General features: G+C 39.4%; 1 non-coding gene across 1 annotated transcript; it reads right to left on the reverse strand.

The window, feature by feature from the left end:
- Positions 1–4,081: 4,081 nt before the first annotated feature.
- On the reverse strand, positions 4,082–4,146 carry LOC127196028 (small nucleolar RNA SNORD29). The gene has a single exon (XR_007831431.1). It is a non-coding gene; the product is annotated as a small nucleolar RNA SNORD29 (small nucleolar RNA).
- Positions 4,147–6,601: the final 2,455 nt, after the last annotated feature.

Consider the following 6,601-nt stretch of genomic DNA (forward strand, 5'->3'; position numbering starts at 1 on the left):
GAACACATGCAATCATGCATGCATATGCACAAGTGTAATAAAAATATAAATATTTATTATTAAAAGTGAATATATGCTGAAGTAGAATGGATGGATCGTAGGCTTGCGAATTCAGAAAAAAAAATCTTGTCCAACTCCTAGAGAAAACCACTTGAAGGAAGGCTTCAGGCCTCTGGGCTCCTGCTGAGGTTCCTGGTTCTGGTTACTCCAGGTTACTCCAGAAGAAATCCTGCTGATTACGCCAGGAGAATCGCTCCTCATAACTGATATCCTTAAGGTTTTGTTATTGTCTTCTTTAATCCTCTTCTCCCATTGTTTTGGTTAGTCAGGTTATAAGTGACCTACTCTTGGTTAATAAGTTCGTAATAAAATATATTTGCTAAGAAAAAAAAAAAAAAAAAAAAAAAAAAAAAAAAAAAAAAATCTTGTCCACTTTATTGTTCACTTACACTCTGTCTTGGCTCTAGATTTTGTTCACAGCATCTGTGAAAGTCACATAGCCCAAGAAAAAGATAACCATTGACTTTGGGAAGAGACAATGTAAAATTCCTTGATAAACTTGCTCATCTCTAGTATTAATGATAGTAATTCAGTAGTATCTTTCCAATAAGATTTAATTTGAGATAATACTTTTAAAAGTTCTTGGGCTAGTTTCAGCTCAATAAATAGCACTCCTAACTATCAAGCTAGTAGTAGAGAACAGACTATTATTTCAGGATGAATTACCATGATCTTTCCTGGTCATTTGATCAGTATTTTTATTCCCCTTGCTTTTCACAAATTCAGTTGTGGAAGGTACCTGGAGAGATTTTCACCGCAGGACATCTTGAATTATTCTGATTTTTCACTTGCTTTCAGAAGTGTCTAATTCCAGGGGAGAAAACCCAGATGCAGATTATAAACTTGCAAAATGGACCTGCTCATGTGGAGAAAACCTGTGGTTTCCTGGCAGTGAACTTGCTTACACTAAGACAAGATTGGCTCTTGAGCAGGGCTGGAGCAGACTCACTTTCCCTCAATATGATCACTGCACAAACCAATGGACGGCCACTGCACAGGTGGAGGTTTGTGTCTGAGGGCCATTGAGCACCACCCATTCCTGAATGCATCATAATTAAACACCTGTGCTAAATAGCTTCTCTCTGCTCCTCCGTGGAGATTTGCTCGATGCTCCACAGTTCCTGATGTTTTCCATCTTACACTTGGGAGGGTGGTCTCAAGGCTATGCTTTGGTTCCAGCAGCTTCCTTTCATGGAAACATTTCTTACTGAGTTGCAGATTTCAGAACTTTTCAAGGAGACTTAGGGGGAAAAGGAATTTTGTGAATATGGGAGTAATGCTGTTTTTTCAAAATTAGCAATGACTAAAGTATTGTCCAGTGGGGAGTTAACATGAAAATAGTTGAGTGGGGATCTCTTTGTTTTTTGAGATGGGGTTTTACTGTGTAGCCTTGGCTGTCCTGGAACTCACTCTGTAGACCAGGCTCTCCTGGAATACAGAGATGGCCCTCCTCTGCCTCTCAAGTGCTGGAATTAAATGGGTGTACCACCACTCCCACTGGGCACTAAAATGGTGGCTTTTTCTTTGCTTGTTTTAAAAATTATCAAAGCAAAGGAGAGAATGTAGTGACTTTTGAAATAAGATGGCTATACGACTGAAAATATGCATTATCCTAGTGAACTATTGCTGCTGTGCATCATATAGCTTAGCAAAGTGAGTCTTTGTCACACTCAGAGTTGCAATTCACTGCAATTTTTCTTTCATCTTCAATAGCAGACAGCAAACCGGTTTGGCCCTAGGCTACACTGTGGCTTGAGGGATGTCTATCTTTAACTTGTATCTCTTCCTTTTCTAGGTGCTAACCTCACATTTTGGATGTATCTCTTGGCTCTTTAAGTCATTCTCTCTGACAAAACATAAAATAGTCCCAACTAATAAGTGCTTTTTGTTGAATCTCTCTGTCTCTGTTTCTCTGTCTCCCCCCCCCCACCCCTCTGTGCTTTCTAGCATCTATACAAACTGACTAGGGTACATTTTTTTTTCAGAATCTTATGCTGTAAATGAAGGAATTCATACCACAAAGATGAGATTGTTTTTATAATGCCCTATAGACTTAGTGTCACAGTTGACTTGCACCCACAATATGTTTGAGACTAAAGTTTATGCACTTTCACTTAAACAGAGAATCTCTATCTCTGGTTTGTACTCGGTATTTTCCAGCAGCTACTCCTAAGAAATGTGTTCTTGAAGCAAGGTGCTTTGACTTTAATATTTAAAATTTAACAGACTAGTGAAATTCCCTACTCAAAACTACAGAAGAATTGGGAGATCTCTTCAGATATATGAAGGAAATTTCCCAGTCTTTCTTAATTCCATCACAGTAAGGGACAAAATGCAGGGAAAGATCTTACTCAAAATATTTTTCTCCTTGTGAACTTTGTGGTCCCCCACCCATTTCCAGAAACCCTTACAATTATCCATCATAGAATAAGTTAGAGGAAAAAGCAGTATTGTGATTTCCTGGCACAATGCTGTAGTGTGCTTTTTTTTTTTTTTTTTGGAATCAAATACACTAATTCCACTCTGGGATTCTGTGTCTGAAGTCATTCCTAAGAAAAGCTACTCCACATTTTCACTCCTCTCCATCTTTCTTCCTTCATCGCTTCCTTTCTTTCTTCCTTTCTATTTTTGTATCCATTTTTTTTATTTCTTCTCTCTTTTTTTAAAATAATTTATTCTTGTTACATATCTTGATATATCCCTTGTATCCTCCCATTCCTCCCTCCCTCCCACTTTCCCCTTACTCCCCTCCCCTATGACTGTGCCTGAGGGGACCTCCTCCCCCTGTATATGCTCATAGGGTATCAAGTCTCTTGGAGGGGGAGACCTGGTGGCACTCAGAGGAAGGATAGCAGGCTATCGGTTTCTTTCTTTCTTTCTTTCTTTCTTTCTTTCTTTCTTTCTTTCTTTCTTTCTTTCAGGATTTAATGACCTTAACTTGACTTTATAGAGACAGTCCTGGTTTTTCAGGGAGGATTTCATCTGTTCTTTCAGGTTCAAGCTAATAAGAAAACATCTTCTATCTATCTTCTTTTACAAAAACACAGGTCTGCACTTGTGTTCCAGATCAATCTTGCTCATGTTACAGATCCTCTTAGTTTTTCTACCACGCTTACCCTTTATTTCCTTTCTCAACCAAAAACTAATATTTTCTTGATTTTCAAGTCCTTACTATTACTTATGCAAATGTGATTTCTCCAGTCTTAAGGAAAAATACTTCTAAATGGTTAGACATTTTAATTTCTTCATCTCCTTCCTTATCTGTATCTTGAAGCTTTGTTAAAATTTTCTCCTGAGCACATACTGTACTGGCTTCCTCACCACCTATAGGCACCAGGTGATCTGACTTCTCCGTACCATGAAGCCTGATGGACTGTGAACCACTCTGCCATGTGGAGACAGGGACCCGGTCTCTGTCACTGATATTCTTAACTTCCTTCCATGAAATTTTCCTTCTGTCATACCATTGTGATTCCTGGAGTTCTTCCCGTCAACCAAAGGAGCTCCTCCTTCTTACAAATGAGATAGGTACTGGTTTTTTTTTTTTGCTGTTGTTTTGTTTTATTTTGTTTAATTTCTGGTTGCCTTTCCCCACTTTACTTCTGGCCTCAGCTGAACTCATTTAGGCTAATGATTTTTATCTACATTCTGATGATGAGCAGTTGCCTATCAGCGTCTTTATCTCAGATCTCTACTTTGAGCACTACAATAACATAGCCAAGTGCTTCTTTAAAGATTAAAGGACAGCTTCATTAGGGAAATGAGAGTGACACACAATCTAGAAGGATCAGAAATACCCTGATGTCTTTGAAGACTTAGATTCCATTTAGAAGATTTCCTCAAATCTCCCTTCACCCTGGACTTGAGTGAAGACATGGCTGAATTTTCCTGGTCTGGTCCCTGTCTTTAGACATGACGCCAAGTCTCTAAAACAGGCATTTCACTGCTAACAAGACCTGGTAAAAGGGTAAAATGCTGAGCAAAATTCTGGATCCATGCATATTTCCCCATCTAACCTATAGTTTCTCAGGCGTTCATGTGTTTTCATCGACTGTCCTAATGAGCTGGTTTGATTCATCACCGAAAACACAGGCTTACTGATATTATCTCTTCAATGCGCCCTAGATCTCTGAACTTAACCACAAGTGCATTTGATTTGTCATATACCCTGTGCTTCATCCTATATCATATTCATAGTTCTCATTAAGAACATGCTGTGGATCTAGATTTTTCAAACACTGAGAAGTCTTTCTATATACGTTCAATTCCCTTCCCTCTTTTCTTGCTACATGTGGTTTGTTTTTAATCTTTCCTCCTAATTATCACTTTTAAACACTTTAGTCTGAGAAAGCACCAGAATGATTTCCAAGGCTGTTATAGAAGCTTGTACTCCTACCAGCAATGGAGGAGTGTTCCCCTTTCTCCACATCTTCTCCAGCAATGCTGTCATTTGAATATTTGATCTTAGTCATTCTGATAGGTGTAAGATGGAATCTCAGAGTCATTTGATTTGTATTTCCCTGGAAACTAAGGACTTTGAGCATTTATTTGGTTTTTTCTTGGCCATTTGATGTCCTCTGCTAAGAATTTTCTTTTTAACTCTGTATCCCATTTTTAATTGGATTATTTGGTTTGGTAGTGATTAATTTCCTGAGTTCTTTATATATTTTAGATATTAGCCTTTTGTTGATGTCGGGTTAGTGAAGATTTTCTCCCAGTCTGTAGGCTGTCCTTTTGTTCTGTTGACAGTGTCCTTTACCTTACAGAAGCTTTTCTGTTTCATGAGATCCCATTTATTAATTGTTGATCTTCGCACCCGAGCTGTTGGTGTTTTGTTCAGGAAGTTGTTGCCTGTGCCAATGAGCTCAAGATTCTTCCCCAATTTTTCTTCTAACAGATTTAGTGTGTCTGATTTTATGATGAGCTCTTTAATCCACTTGGACTTTAGTTTTATACAGGGTAGTAAGTATGGATCTATTTGCATTTTTCTTCATGTGGACATTCAGTTAAACCAGCACCATTTGTTGAAGTTGCTATGACTCTTTGTCAGAAAATTTGGAATAGTGCTACCACAAGACCCAGCCATACCACTCCTGGGCATATACCCAAAAGGTGCTCCACCATACAACAAGGACACACTTGTTCAACTATGTTCATAGCAGCTTTATTCATAATAGCTAGACTCTGGAAACTACCTAGATGTCCCTCAACCAAAAAATGCATAAAGAAACTGTGGTACATTTACACAATGGAATACTACTCAGGATTAAAAGCAAGAAATCTGGAAATTTGCAGCAAATGGGTTGAAATAGAAATGATCATCCTGAGTGAGGTAACCCTGACCCAGAAATACATGGATGGTGTATACTCACTTATAAGTGGATATTTGCCCAACATAGATGTCCTCTGAGAGACTCCATCCAGCGGGTGATGGGGACAGGTACTGGAACTTAGTGCTGGCTGGACTCTGGGTGGAGCACTGAGAGTGGTATGGAAGAATGGGGGGATTGAAGGACCCAGAGGATTCAGAAGCCCCACGAGACCAACAAGGCCTGTGGATCAGGACCAAGGGGAGGCCTCACAAACTGTTGCACCAACCAAGGACAATGCATTCAGTAAACCCTGACCCCCAGTTCAGATATAGCCAATAGACAGCTCATTCTCCATGGTTGTGAAGAGAGTCAGGACTGCCTCTAACATGAACTCTGGTGCCGCCCCCCGAATTTGATCATTTCCCATTGGTGGGGAAGCCCCAGCAGTTACACATAGGAAGGCGAAGCAGGCTATCTGGATGAGACCTGATAGGCTTTGATCATATGGTGGGGGAGGAGGTCCCCTTCTGTCAGAGGTCTAGAGGAGGGGAACAGGGTGGAAGAGGGAAGGAGAGTGGAAATGGGAAGACACAAGGGAATGGGTAACAATGTTGATGTAATATGAATAAATTATAAGAAATTTTTAAAAAATGTAAATGGAGTCTTAATGAACTGTGGCTGATAACATTATAATACACATACACTTAATGTATAAAACAAGATGCTTTGATATGTACTATGAAATGATTACACAGTTAATTATCTTACCCATCATCTCAATTTTTAAGTGCATGTGTGGCAAGACTACTTTAAATGGACTGTCTTAGAACACTGAAATATGTTTTATCATTTTTGTCTTCTTACTAGTATTTCAGTTCAGGATCTCATCATTGTTGTCTGCCTCACTTCAGCAGCACCCTGCCTAGATAGCTTATGAGGGTAGAGACAGGGAGATAAATTAAAAGCTTCATAGTAGCTTAGGATCCAGAGGAAGTTAGTCACTACCATGGCAATGGCTGAGGGATAGATGGACTAGCAGAAGGAGTAATGGCAGGACAGGCAGTTGAATGAGACAGAAGAGGTCTACAAAATAGTTGTAAAATATTGGAGACAAAATTAACCAGAGAATTTTCTTTTGTGGGGGCCAGAAAGGCATAAGAAGAGGGCACTATTTCGAGGTCCCATTCTATCCTTAGCTCTTATGTGTAGTTGAGGAGAGGCTGAACTGG

Source organism: Acomys russatus, chromosome 11 (genome assembly GCF_903995435.1).
Source record: "Acomys russatus chromosome 11, mAcoRus1.1, whole genome shotgun sequence".
In the NCBI taxonomy this organism is placed as follows: Eukaryota; Metazoa; Chordata; class Mammalia; order Rodentia; family Muridae; genus Acomys; species Acomys russatus.